Source organism: Lasioglossum baleicum, chromosome 4, assembly GCF_051020765.1.
Source record: "Lasioglossum baleicum chromosome 4, iyLasBale1, whole genome shotgun sequence".
NCBI classification, from domain to species: domain Eukaryota; kingdom Metazoa; phylum Arthropoda; class Insecta; order Hymenoptera; family Halictidae; genus Lasioglossum; species Lasioglossum baleicum.
The window spans coordinates 14,687,508-14,702,039 of NC_134932.1; the positions used below are offsets into that span (position 1 = coordinate 14,687,508).

At 43.6% G+C, this 14,532-nt stretch overlaps 1 protein-coding gene across 10 annotated transcripts in view; it reads left to right on the top strand.

The window, feature by feature from the left end:
* The window catches only part of Btk29a (tyrosine-protein kinase Btk29A), a 259,480-nt gene that overhangs the window by 229,865 nt on the left and 15,083 nt on the right, over positions 1-14,532 (top strand). The window contains exon 1 of one of the 10 annotated variants that reach the window (XM_076422497.1): positions 549-10,964. The exons of 8 other annotated variants lie outside the window; for them this stretch is intronic. The gene's annotated coding sequence lies outside the window, so the exon portion shown is untranslated. Of the gene's footprint in view, positions 1-548; positions 10,965-13,891; positions 14,118-14,532 lie in introns of those variants that run through there. One more of the 10 variants, XM_076422499.1, reaches the window with a different exon arrangement.

Here is a 14,532-nt window from a genome sequence, read left to right on the forward strand (position 1 = left end):
CGAGAAAGGAACGCCGCGCCGCGCTGGGATCGGGAATAGGTCTCTCTGGCTACGAGTTCGAGAAACGTTTGAGGGTTAAGCTCTCCTGGCGGTGCTTAACAGCGTCGCATCTCGAACAGTGGATCAAGAGGGTCGAACGACGGCGTCGGTGCATCGTTGTTATGCACCGAGAGCAGATATTACGGCACGCGGATCGATCTTACTACTTCCAATTGCATCCACGGACAATGCATCCGGACTGGCTGCAGTTTATTTTCCCTTTTTCTTCCCGCTGTCTCTCGTTTACCCCCGTCGTTGGTGCATCGGTGTGTCTGAGGGCAGAGGGACGTTGCAATTTATCCCGGGGTGCATTCGACGAAACCGCTCGAAAAGCGTCCTCGAAGAGGATTTTAAATCGTTCCGAGTGAAATCCTCGGGAACGCGACTTCTGTTCCGTAGACAACTTAATCGGGGATATCGGTTTACTCCATTTTCTTTCGGTTCCCTCACTTTTCTTTTCCTCGGTCGTTGGCCTAATCGTTCACGTTCCAACGCACCTGACGTGACATTTGTATAGTACATTGAAATTGATTCGCAAAACCTACACTATCAACGCGATTGCTAAAATATTTAATGACTGATTATAATTTAAGGGATGCGATCAAGAGAACATTTCTCAAATTCACACGCACCTTGAGACTCGCATAATGTATGCGTCTGACATCGATCGACCCCGTGACCCGAGACACCTCGCGAGATCGTTTGAGAAATTCGAGGAGAGGCGGGAAGAATTGGTCGGGGGAGAGAATTGGGGTAAGACGATCTCTCTTTCTCTCCCTCTCACTTGCTCTCCCCGCCCCTTTCGCTCGGGCATCGTGCCCGCGGAGGAAATTGCAGTGTCACGTTCTGCAAAAATGCCACGGGAGTCCTCTGGATTAGTTCCAGATTCGTTGAATATTAAATTGCGCGGGCGAGCGCCGCTTCTCCGACGCGATCCTCCCACGAATTTCGTTACGAGAGGAAATTCGAAGAGCTGTGCGGGCACGAGACCCGCCATTTTCGAATTTCGCGAAATTCGCGAATGGACGAGCGACATGTTCCCAAACAAACCCACGTGGTTGGCTAGCTTTCTCAGTTCTTTGCTCTAGAGTCATCCTCGATTGAATCACACAATCATGATAATACTCAGATTCATTTTCAAGCAATGGTTCACAATTGAAAAATCCTCAGCCGTAGACTGGAAAATCTGCATACATACAGTCCTGATGAATAATTATAAACTCAACCATATATTTATGTTTTCCATAGTACTGAAACAAAAATTGACGAAACCGTTTATGCATTTTTATATTCTAATACAAAACAAAAGTGAGCAAACAAAAATAATAGTTTTGTTCCTGAGAAATCTAGAAAAAAAGGACATTTGTTCTTAAAATTGTGGTTTAAGCTGTGAACAAGTACAGACTCATTATTAATTTTAATATCTTTCATTTAGTATTTAGTACATTTTCCCTTATTTTTTATTACATATGAGAGCCGATCAGGAATACTACTTAATAGCTTATTTAAGATGTCATTTTGAATATCTGCCCAAGCAGATTTTATTCTTTTTTTAAGTTCGCGACACATTCTATTGGTGGCTTCTCCTGATCATAAACTTTCCTTGCAAGGATACCCCATAGGTTTTCGATGGGGTTCAAATCAGGGCTTAGGCTGGTCATGGTAATAGCTCGATCCCGAACTCTTGAAACCACTTTTTTGTAGAGCATGCTGTGTGAATGGGAGCATTATCTTGCTGGAAAATCGTTTTATCGACTTCTATTAATGTTATAAAAGGCGACAAACAGTCGTGTACCATCTGTTGATAACTAGCAGCATTCATTCTACCGTTTACACAAGCTATTTCACTTTTAAAATTTTTTTTAAAGGCAGCCCAAACCATGACTGATCCACCTCCCTGAACTCTTCGCGACATGATCTTTCTTTCCTTCCTCAAATAGTGCCAATAATAATTGAAACCATCTTTTTTGAATGAATATTTCGGCAAATTTTAGTCTAGCGTCAATGTGACGCTTCTGTAATGGCGGTTTTCGTAAACATTTCTGATATTTAAACCTTCCAAAATGTGCAACCCACTTTCTTACAAGACCGAGATCACAGTTCAAGTTAAATCGACTCACAATTTTAGACAAAGGAGTTCCAGTTTTTGATATCACCCTTATAACTGCACGTTTTACAGTTGACGAAAATCGTTTCAAGAAATTTTTAACTATTACAATTTGGGATCTATTAATTATACTCGCAATTTGCCGTTGGCTTTTCCCACAGTTCTTCAAATAATTATTACTTTTTTTCAATTGCGTGCCACGCGGCTTAGTGTACAGTACAGAATTCTTTCAAAGATCCTTAAAAGAATACTTTCAGAGGCTTGCTGTAATATTACTATCACTAAGAAGATCTGACAAAACTTCAGAAACGTTCTGAATGAGGTATGACCAGCGACTGAGTTTATAAATATTCACAGCTCAAATCTCCTTGTTTAAAAACATTCAGCTACTACTTTGCACGAAGAAGAGATAGCAAGAGACTGTTTATACATATAGAAAAGGTAGTACCTACATACCTCATAAATGTAGTAAAACTTACTTAGTGGATTCTTGGAAATAATAACGAAACAATACAGGAAATAAGTGTGAGTTTATAATTATTCACAGCACTGTATATACATGTAATAAAATCTCGAGACACAGAAGGCATGGAAAGTCGGCAAGCGACGTATACGATCCAACATGGTGTCCATCGTAACCGCGCCCTGAGTCCCGCGAATTTCGAGGTGTGAAACAGAGGGTGGGACAGAGGGAAGTAGAACGCGCAGAGGCGTTTCTCGCGAAAAATCAGTCCGGGTCCCATTCGCGCGGCTTAATACCCGAAGAAGTTGGAACCGATCCAGATGAAGGGGTTTTCCCCGGATTATTATTAAACGTCCGCGGCGCAATTTCCTCGACTGTGCTTGGGCATCGATTGTTTCCCCGCGCGAGACGGCAAACTTCTCCGGCGCCATTCTTCCCGGCTCCTCGAACAATTCCTGCGACTCCGTCAAGTTCAGGCTGACGGGCTGACTGCGAAATCGGTCTCGTGGCTGTTGAATTAATCCGAAAACCCCCTGCGCTCCTCCTTCCCCGAAAACTTTCGAATTACCCGAATCACCGTTCCTCCCTCGTTTATTCGAATGGTAAATGAACAGACGTCCCAGTGGAAAAAGACGAACTGCGAACCAGGAAGCAACACGGCTGCGCGAACCGGTGATAGTCATTAACGTAGCTTCGCGACGATTTACTGTCGCGGCAGCTAATTTGCCAGAACGGCGCGTTTCGCAATTTGTAGGACAGGAAATGCCAGAGAGCTTCCCCAAGATGAGTTCTCCATTAAAGATTCCGTTTCAATGCTTGTCTGTTCAAGTTGTACTTTGTTTCCGAGGAAAAGGAGACGTTCAAGTCACTGTCATATTATTTCCCAACATACAGCATTATTAATTAATTAATGCTTCACGAATGGGTACTAATCGCGGTGCAAGATGTTCTCCAATTTGAATCGGAGACCTCGGGAACATTGAAAAGCGTAGCCGGCTCGTGTGCAGGCTGAAAAATAAATGGCTCCTCGTAATTTTCGTGCGCTCGAGCTTAACGAATACAGCCCGGGATCCCGTTCGTATAAAAAGAATCCCTCGGCCCGGGGTTTTACCTTGGCTTCTGCCGCGCGCACCCTTGAAAACACTCTCCCTCGTCCTCTTTCTCTCTCTCTTTCTCTCTGAGAATTAAATATCACCGGCTCCCCCGGGGCGTTTTTTATTTTTTCATCTCTGCTGCACGGAGGATGCACCGGAAACGCGGAATGCAATCTCGTAAAAGAGTAATCGCGTCTCGGATCGACCCGCACGCGGAAAACGCGTTGACGCGACGTTTTGCGGATATACTAGCATCGCGACACTATACTCTGCTTCATTGTTTATACAGGATGTCTCAAAATTCCTTCAACATCCGGGAATGGAAGGTTCCTGAGATCATTTGAAGCAACATTTTCCTTTGCCAAAATGACGTCCGCGGCGTTGTTAAGGAGTTATTAACGAAAAACATGGACCAATCAGAGCGCGACCTATACGCGTGTTTTTTTTTTATTATTATTATTATTATTATTATTATTATTATTATTATTATTATTATATACGGACCGAGGTCCTTTTATACAAATGTGTACAGTTTTGACAGTATAACTGATATAACAAAAAGACGATATGACAAAAATCTTGACATAAAATCTTAACCTAAGTCTTAACTAAAATTTACATAAAAATGGACCGTGCGAAACTAAACAAATACAGGTACGATTAACATATAGTATTGCGCAATTTTGTTTTGAATGCCTGTAACGTGCCATTAAAAAAAATCGATATTGTTATAAAATATGTTAGAGCAAGCAATAATGCGATTTAATCGATTTCTTATTCCATATGAGGATTTGGATTTCATTGTTTGAAATCCTGCTCTCGTTCTCAAAACACGTTCAGGTACGTAGAAATTGATTTGCCTAAGGAGTGCGGGACAATCTATATTGTTATTAATTAAATTGAAGATAAAGCTCTGGTCGGAAACTGTTCTACGATCGGATAATGTTTCAAGGTTGACTGTGTTTTTGCGTTAATAACTCCTTAACAAAGCCGAAGACGCCATTTTTGCAAAGGAACCTCAGGAACCTCCCATTTCCGGATGTGGAAGGAATTTTGAAACACCCTGTAGAGATTTCTGATTTTTTAAAATGGTACTTTTTGGATGACGGAATAATTGGTTAAAAAATTCCACGGCTGTCGCGAATAAATCGAAAACGTGGAATCGCGGGCGTTAATTGCAGTTTCGACTGCATCGTACTTCGGCTGCTATCTGTCCAACCAGCCGAGAGTATCCACCCCCGCTGCACTGTGGACCGACGGAACCAGACATACCTCGATCTCCCCTAAACTTCGAGGGACCAAACAGGAGAGAGAAGTTCCCTCCTCGAGATCGTAACCACCAACGTGGCGAGATGCAAACTCGGTTTCTACCATAATCGATAGTCTAGTCACTCGAAAGATATACGTGGTCGACTATACTCCTCTGCGAGCTGCATCCTTGCGACGACAGGACTCTTGCTCTTTCTTCGAAAATCGTTTTACGTTTTTCTGTAATAGAACGCTTTTGTTCCTCGATCATATTCTGATCTTATTGTTTCCACGAGTTTCCTCGAAACTGAGTTTTCAGTTTTCTTCTTGGCCGAAAAAATCCGAAAGAAAGCGTCCAATAGAAATGCGAGCTGGCAAGATGAATCGTGATAGTTTGATGGAAATTCTTGGGGAATTTTAATCGGCGCGATGGAAATAACCGGCGACGTAAGACAGCCTGACGGTAAATTAATAAACCGTGGCCCAGTTTCTCGGGGGCGACGACGTCTGCATTCGATATTTCCGAAACGAGAATTTTCCCCGAGCGATTCTCTCACTCTCTCGATCGCGCGAAGCCTCCGATTTCCAGGATCGATTAATCAATCGATAATAATGTGCGCCGGGAACGCGCACATGCTCATCATCGTCGGCTAATTAAAACCGAACAGCCGAGTGCGATTCATCCTTGAGCCAATTTTTGGGAGAGAGAACCGCGTCTGCGAGCGATGCAGCTTTTTCCCGTATTAATTTTTAGGTGTTCGAGTGCTTCTTTTATCGTTTCGACCTAGAGAAACGTGTCATCGAAACGATCACGCTAATTAAAAACACGGATATGATTGAACTCTTTTTATTTCATAGCGGAAATGTTTTATGAATGTTCGATTATTCGCACCTTGTTTTTCGGGTAGGATTGACTATTTCAGATGAAAGTATTGAAATAACAAGAATGTATCTATAATATGAGTGTACCCGAAGAACTAAATTTTTTGAATGATCTCTCGTGGATGCATCTTTACTATCTCAACAGTCGTTAAATAAAACCGTTGGAGCCTGTCATTTTGACGAATCTCGTAAACCTCATGTAACACGTTTTTGTTCACCATCAGTTGTACGAACTCGTGATCGAGTTTCCGTCATCCGAACCGCGTTCCATCATAGTTATATCCTTCAGTTATAAGAATTAATGGATAATGGATCGGCCATGATGCCCCGAGAAAATGAATTAATGGAATATCACGCCGAAAGAACGTATTCCTGGGAATGGATCGAATTTCGCGTAAATATCGCTGAACATTTCGCGTAAAAATCGTGATCTTTACTTTTTTCTTCGCAATTGCGAGCGACAACAATTTTTTAAAAATTATTTACACATTAGCTAGTAAACTGATCCTTCTAGCGTCTCGACAAACTCGAGCTGTTGGGTCGAATTTTGAAAAAGTTATTCCCACGATTAATGTGATTTTCGGGAATGTGACTTTTTTATCCCCACAAAGAAATTGAGGTATTGGGGTGTTTAAATTGGGGTTTTATGATACTCGATGTATCATTCTCAAGTATAGAATATGGAATAGCATTAGTACAATAGAACAATTTCCCGCTTAGCATGGTTGTTTACCCAGGATCGTCGTTTACACTTGAAAAAGTTATCCAAGAAATCTATGTTCGGCACACACACGTAAAAAAACGTAGTACCATTTCGTTTCCTGAGACTCGATACCCCCGAGGTTCTCACAACAATCGCGAGAACACTGTATTTTGTATATCCACTGTAAATAAAAGTTCTTTGCTAATTCTTCCTTGATAATTCTTTCGGTGTGTTTTGTTCGGAGGAATGGGTCAAGATAGACCCGTGGTCGGTGGAGGGATGGTTAATTGCGTGGGTGAGCTTTCGTAGGTTGGTAAGCGTCGCAATTTCTCCCCGGGGAATATTTGAGCCTTGGGGCTCAAGTAGAATTCGGCGGGATGCTCGAAATTGTCGGCATTACCGTGAGATCAGAGTATAATCGGCCGGGATCTCGGATGTAGTTTGAATCCCCGATGAACCCGTTATTACGCCGACTACGGCTTTAATTTCTCGACAGAGCGGCTCTGCCCGGCCGTGCCATTGCTTTTTCCCTTCGTCCCGAATTTTCCGCGATTTCCCTGTATAATCGTCGTCGCTCTGCCTAAATGGCCGACGCTTTTCTTCTTGATCCTTCGGATATCCGCGCTGAGTTTCTCCTCGCAAATTGCTCGGAATTTTGATGGGCGTTTTGTGAAAATATACTGGGCGTGTCTCTCACTATTTTACCCTTCCATTAAGACTGAACTTACCGAGCCTGAATAGTCACTGGTACAGGTTGCCTTATAAAAACGACGAAACTGCAACATCTGTACGATTGCAATAATTGTAGCATAAAAATCTGAAATCGGTGGTACGTTTAGTGTTGAGCAGTTTACAGATTGTAAAAAGCTTGGTCGAGGAGTCATCGATCATTTCTTTTTCATCGGAAGAACGGCCAAGGAGCTTTTCCCATTGATCCCTCGCCTCCTAGGTCCATTATAGTTTCCGGCGGCATGTGTATCGCTCGATAAAGCTCGCTTTCGGGTATCTGGGGCGCACAAATCAAGGCATAATGATCTGTCGAGTCGGACTTTCGCGCGAAAGGCGCAAGTTTTCCTTAAGGGAGTCGTTATTCGACTAAAATGACGGCCAACCTCTCTAAACCCACTCCTTCCCTCAACGTTTGCCTCCATCTTGGAAGGTATATCGGTGCACTCTTCGTCGCGAGCATTGAATATGCATCGACTGAGAACGGTCTCGAAAATTTACAAAGCAAAACGCTTCCCTGCTGACCTAATATTCTCCTTGGAAAATTGTAAATGGTTGTACGAAGACGTCGTTCTGGCACTCGCGATTTATGCGAAATTTCAACGGTGGACGTTCAAAGCCAACTGTTTGGTTGAATCGTTTTTCGATCTGCCTAAAATTAAAGCAGTTAATAATTCCGTTGTTATCTCCGGAAAGGAATCGACGATCGTTTCGATCGAGAGAGGACGAAATTGTTGATCGAGGCCGTCGGAGGATGTTGAAAATATTAGAATTAATCGAGAGTAAAATGTCCCCGATGTTCGGAGTCGCGTATCCGGGCAAATCGGGCATGGAAATGACGTATTAAACAATTCGAATCGAGGGTAAACGAGCGGGTAATAACTGGTTTACCTGTGTTCGGTGGCAATCGCGAAAGAGAGAGAGAGGCACACAACACACGAGGGGCCGTGTGTTTTGCCGGCGTTTGGACACACGGGGCTATCGAAACAGGTCAGCCGTTTTCCGGCGCTGATAGAGGATGAACTTTGCGTTTCTAGCGAATATTTTGCCGGCCGGCCGAGCAATTATCTCGACGACTCTATCGGCTGTGTTTAATTCTTTTGTTTGGTTCAAAGCCGAGCTACCGCCGAGGAGAAAACCCGCCGCTGCCACCGGGGCTTGAATCGCGGTTCATCAATTTATCAGACCGGTGCACCCGGGCTTTCAGACTTTTTAGCGACATTTGTTTCGCGGACCCGCGGGCAGGGACCTGCAGCAATGGGGAACAAGAACAAGAGAGATTTCTCTCTTGCTTGAATCACGTTTCTTCCGTTCCGACTATTAATATAATTTTTCTTGCTCTAACTCTTGCTTCTCCAAGCTGCAATGCATTTCTCTTGCTCGCAGCTCTATTCGAGAAGCAATGATTTTCTTGTTTTAAGTATAATTGCATTAGGGACGAGTTAACAGAGGATTCTCTTGGCTTGCTGGTGAAATCCCAGGCTGAATCGAAGACAAGTTAGGTTAAGACGTCGTTTATGCCCAGTGGAGCAACGGTACGTGTCAACATAAGAGTTTCGCTCCGGAGAGTTGCTTTAGGGGATGAAAGTCATTACCGGATAGTGACCGGGGAGAAAATCTTTGAGAGATTACTTTCAGACTCGTGTAGTTTATAGTGTGTCCGCCGCCAGCCGTAACGGTGCGTCTCCACTCGAGGATTTAATTTTCGAAAATTGCTTTGTCAAGAGATTCAGGATTTGGCTCGGAACAACGACGAGCGGAGGTTGTTGGAGGCTCGAGATGGAAATTTCTGTGGAGCAAATCCGGAATATTGCGAAGGATGCGTCCACGACAATTATGTCGGGCAGATTTTCCCGTGGCCTGGAACTGCGAATTTCGAATTGCGGCTGGAGAGTTTTCGGAACGGCGCGCGGCGCGGCGCGAGCCGTTGAATTAAACCGTCGGGCAATTTTTTCGTTTTGCCACGAGACAGCCCCCGTGTGTTTATTAGCGCAATATGCCGGGACGTATTTACGCATTCAATTTAGAGCAGAAACGTGGGAGAACCGGGAAAATATGAAAGTTCTCAGTGGATCGTGCTAACGAGGATCTCGGGTCAGGTGGTAACGTACCGCCGCGCCACTATACCATGCTTTCCAGTCAGCTTTTTTAATTAGAGCTATGCCATTATTTTCAGTAAATGTTGCCGTTCCAATAGAAAACATCAGCTTTCAATACGGGGCTCGTTCTATCCGCGGGGAACACGAATTCTCGGTGTAGATTTTCACAAAACTAATTCCCCATAATCTGTACCGTAAGTTTTACTCTAAGAAAATTTCTACTCCCATATCGTGCCTTGCACTTTTGCGTCACCTTGAGGAAGAGGTATAATTCACTTAAATTCCGCCCTTAAATTTATCCTCGGGACTCATCGTGGTCACCGCTTTTGCAAGATCCTGTACGGAAAAGTCCATACAAAGTACTACTAAACAATATCTCGACCACACACCAGTTTTGCCACGTCCTGTACAAAATCTTCGAACGAAACGTGCGATTAAAATTCGTTGAATTTTTTCACGAACTCCCTAGCTGCATCCTACCCCAAAAATCCACCGTCGGAACTTGTTCCCAGCAAAATGAAAAATCGTCTGGCACACCATTCGTGAAGCGTCCAGTAGAATCGGCTCGGCACTAGAGCAGAAAAAGAGGAAGAGGAGGAAGAAAGCGACGGGGTTTCGGGCAAGAAGACGCGTGTATCCATCCTCGGTGAACTTAGTATGCACTCGAGCATCGGGTGCATGTGCGTCGGTGTGCGCTGCTGTGTGCGGGTGTGTGCAGGGGTGGAAGCGGAGAGAGAGACTGGTTCCGGTAATGAAACTCGACGCCGCGCGCCGCGTCGCGCCGGTAGGAGAAGCGGCTCGATAAAGAGGGACAGCGCTCGCTTTCGGTGGGAGAGGCGCGGCGGGGAGACGAAAGAGAGGAAAAGATAGAGGGACGCGCGGCCAGGCACGCACGTGGGGACGTTGAACGGTCTAAGGGATGCTGGAGGGGATGCAGGAGGTTGAGGTCGCATTGATTTTGTCTAGACAGGGTGGAGACTAGCTCTGTGGTATCGTCCTTCGCTCACCGTTGATATTCCGGCAGCCAGTGCGCTCTCGGTGCACGCACCCGGCTGCAACTGCACTCTGCACTCGGCCCGGTGCAACTGTCCCCGAGAAATATTCGTTTTATACCCCACGAATTTTGCGCCTTCATAACTTTTCTTCCTTCTCTTTTCTTTTTGTTCCCCATTCTTTCTATCTGCCGCTTTTTCCCGTTTTTCTGTTTCTTTCGAATATTTTTTCCTTCTCCCCTTTCTCTGTCCTTTTATGTCTTCGGATTTTTGTTTTTTCCCATCGACGAGTTTCGTTCGCTCTCTCGCGTTCTCTCGTCGGACCAGGAAATTCGATCGACCATAATCGCGAGTGAAAGCCGTGCGCGTGCGAAACGATACACCCGTGCGTGCCCGCGAGCACTTTCACTCGCAACGCGATAACATCTTCGGAAAAGTGCCGCGGAAACTGTGAGACCTCTGTCTAGATATATGTGCGTCCGTCTGGTTGGTGGTTCTTTGGGTTTTCGGTTTTTCGCTGGGGTTCCTTCGTGCAGGATCTCGGCGCGAAGTGGTTTCAAATGTTTAGCGTGGGGTGACTGTGGCCGTTTGCGGAAAAGTTGAGGTCTATGGTAGGTTTTGGGAATCTGGTTCCGCTGCGATTCGATTTCGATATTTCGATATTGACCTACCGAGCTGTCTCGTATATGTTGCCTTATAAAAATGTCCGTAATTTTCAATATAACTGTTTTCTATAAATGAATTTGACAGGTTTAGTGCTAGAAAATGTGTAGACGGAGTTTGGAAAAGTAAGAAAGAATTATATCTCGCTTGGTGGAGTCATTAAACGACGAATGAAATTTTTACTTGGTTTTTACGATTGGCGTGGACAATTTTTATTTTGCATAAAGGTCCACAATCTAGTAATTATTGCGTAATCGTGTCGTAAATTCATTACAACTGTAATTACAAGCCTCGCTTCGCGTTGAAAGCACTGAACAGTCATCGCGACTCATAAAAATGGCAACAGCGCCATTACTCAGACTTAACGTGACATTTATCGTAATAAAGAAATAGAAAGCAAGAGAAACAAAGAGAAAGTACTACCAAGAGCGGACTACAGAAAGAAAGAAAAAAAAGAGTACGAGAAAGAGAACTGGAAAAAAGAGAACGAGAGAAGCACGGTGATAGAAAGCTGAATAAGAAGCGACATTTATTGTGATAGAGAAAGAGAAGGGAAAAAGAGAACAAGAGAAAGAGAGAAGTTAAGAAAGAGCGACACTTATTGCGACAGGGAAAGAGAAAGCAAGAGAAAGAAAGAGGGAGCAACGGAACAAGCAAGAGAGGATAAAAGAGGATAAAGGTTAAAAAAGAGAGAGTTAAACAAAATAAAATAGATAACCAAGGGAAACAAAGGGAAAGAAAATAAGGAGCCATAGAACGACCGAGGGAGGTCGAGAAAAAAATACGGGTGATACGAGTTGTAAAAAATGGTGTAACAGAGTGATACAGAAATGATTCATTTTTAATTGGAGTTATTCATTCCGCGACTTCAATGATGCACTTAGAAACGGAACGGGAACGCATCCATCTTTCCCGATCCAATAATTTCAAGATTAACAACAGGAAAAACGTAGCGTTTCATTGAAAAATTATTGCATTGTGTGCAACGAGTAGAATGGAGATCCGTGGAATAAAATAGCTCCCTATAATAATAATAATTTGAAATCCAATAAAGTAGTATGCGGTAAAGAAATTCGCGTTCGATTGCACCCTCGGTCAATTAATTCGCGGATATCTGTAATTACATGAACATTCTATTAACGAGAGGAGAGAGAGAGAGAGAGAGAGAGAGAGAGAGAGAGAGAGAGAGAGAGAGCGAGAGTAGAGGGAATAAAGAATAAAGACAATCGGTGTCTAAAGGTTCGCGTGTAGTTCTGTACAGGCTCGCGGTCTGGGCCACAATGGGGGCCTTAAACGGGGTGGAGACGCGACGGAAAGGGCGCAGGGATAATTAAAACGGGAAATCGGGCTTTCCTCGCGGCTCGAGATCTCGAAATGAAATGTACTTTATCAAGGAATCGGCTGGCTAACGAGCTTCGGCGTTGTTCGCTCGTTACACCGTCGCGTTAATTGAGAACACAAAGAATCGGATGTTGCTTCGGCTAAATGAAAAAAACAACGGCCAGAACGAGAGAGAAATAGAGAGAGAGGAACCGAGAGTATAATATTTCTAGCTGTGCATTAATGCAAATTGGAATTATGAGAACGCCGGGGAACAAAATGCAACCGGTAATGGTATCGAGGAGAGAATAGAGGTTCGATGTAAGCTGAACCGACTACAGTCCGTCGCAAAATTATTCCTCCACTCGCGAACTTCGTGGTTTTGCAATTTATACGTGTGCTACGTTCGTTCCGTCTTTTTTTAGCATTTCATGCTGCAGCGTAACGAGTTTGACTATGGTACACAAATAAAAATAAATCTGACATTTTCTTTAATCTCTGCTACTGCTGCAATCTGTTTTAAAATTACTCTACAATCTGTTACTGTAAAATATTTTTCACAAGGCTCTTCCTTCGTCTACGTTATCTTGCTACGAGAAGTTAAAATGTATAAAAATTGTGGGCGTATTCTATAATTTTGTTATAGCGATAGATCGCAGCACAGATCCCCGAAAGAGACGAAGGATAAAGGATGTACGGATTTACTTATTGCCGTGAAATTCCGCGAACATTTTACGAGACGCCGGATCTTTTTGTCGTCGAGTGTAGACGAGATCGTGAACCGAGAGACTCTCGGATTCGATCAGTCTCGCGAGGGACTCATTCGCCCCGTGAATTTCAGATGAGAGACAGAAGAGTTACTAGCAGACTGGGAATCGTAATATCTGCAGCGACACTTTAATTCAACCTTTTTACTCTCTTTTCCAACCTGACAGTATATGTTCAACAGGGAAATCCTCTCGTATTCATTTCGCTCCTATTTTGCCGGGAAAACATCTCGAGGATATTCAAACGCGCATAAAGATCCGCAGTTTAATTATCGCGTGCGTCAATAACTAATTCCATTTCAATCCGCCTCTCTGTCTCTCGTACAAATTAATGAGAATTTTTATCGATCTAGAATGTTTTCTCTCGAAACATTTTACGTATAGAATCATAATTGTTAACTTGCTGTTTCACAATTAAATTATATTCGTAATTAATTGCGAACGATTTCGAGGAGAACATGCAATTGACACAGGCGATTCACAATTAATGACATTGTCGAGGGAGAGACGATATTTCGGACAATTTTTAATCGAACCCTGCGTAACGCTAATTTTGCATTTGAAAATTGCGAAAATTGTCTCTTCTCATTCCCGCCAATTTTTTTTTTGAAAATTCTTTTTGAAAATATTTTTTGGAAATATTCCACAAGTATTTCCACTGTCCAAATATTTGCACTAAAATTCTGAACTACATATTTGCACTGAAATGAATTTCAGTGCAAATATCATCACGATATCTCTTACGGTCCAACAGTTCTAGTGAAATGTCACGAAATTTCTCGATCCAGCCCAATGTGCGCCGTCTAGTTTGCGAAAGGATAAGTAGAAACAAGGAGAGCGAGTGTTTCGAGCGCATAATCTCCGATAAAGCTCGATCCCTGTGCAGCAGGCAGCCTCGCTTTAAAATCTCCATTGTCGCGGAGTACTTGACAAGGAATGAAAACGATACGCGGAGTGCTGCGTGTCTGAGGAATATTCGCGACGCATATCCGTCGCGACGCCGCTGACATCAAGGTAAAATCTCTCTCTCGCGAATGCGAAAATATTCGGTTGACAAATAGCCTCGCTTCGGTTTCGCGATTTTTTTTCGAACACTGGCACACGAACCGAAAAAAAAAAGAGAACATTTTTTTCTCGCCAAGTTCTCGCGCTTTATTCGTCGCAGGCTGGAAAAAGGTCGGAGAAAATTGAAAAAAATTCGAGCAAATCAAATATTGTATCACCGTTCCACCATTCCTGCGGTTCTCAGGTCCGAGCAATCTGCCTTGCTCGTTATGGTAACGCAAGTACCAAGAAAAGAACAGGTTCGACCGGAAGAGAGCTTTCGTCGGTCCACAAATGAATTCGTTGTCCCTTTTCTTTATATCTCCTCCGAAGACTGCAGTCTGAGCTCTTGCGGGGCAAACGGAACGATTACTTTTAATCCTTG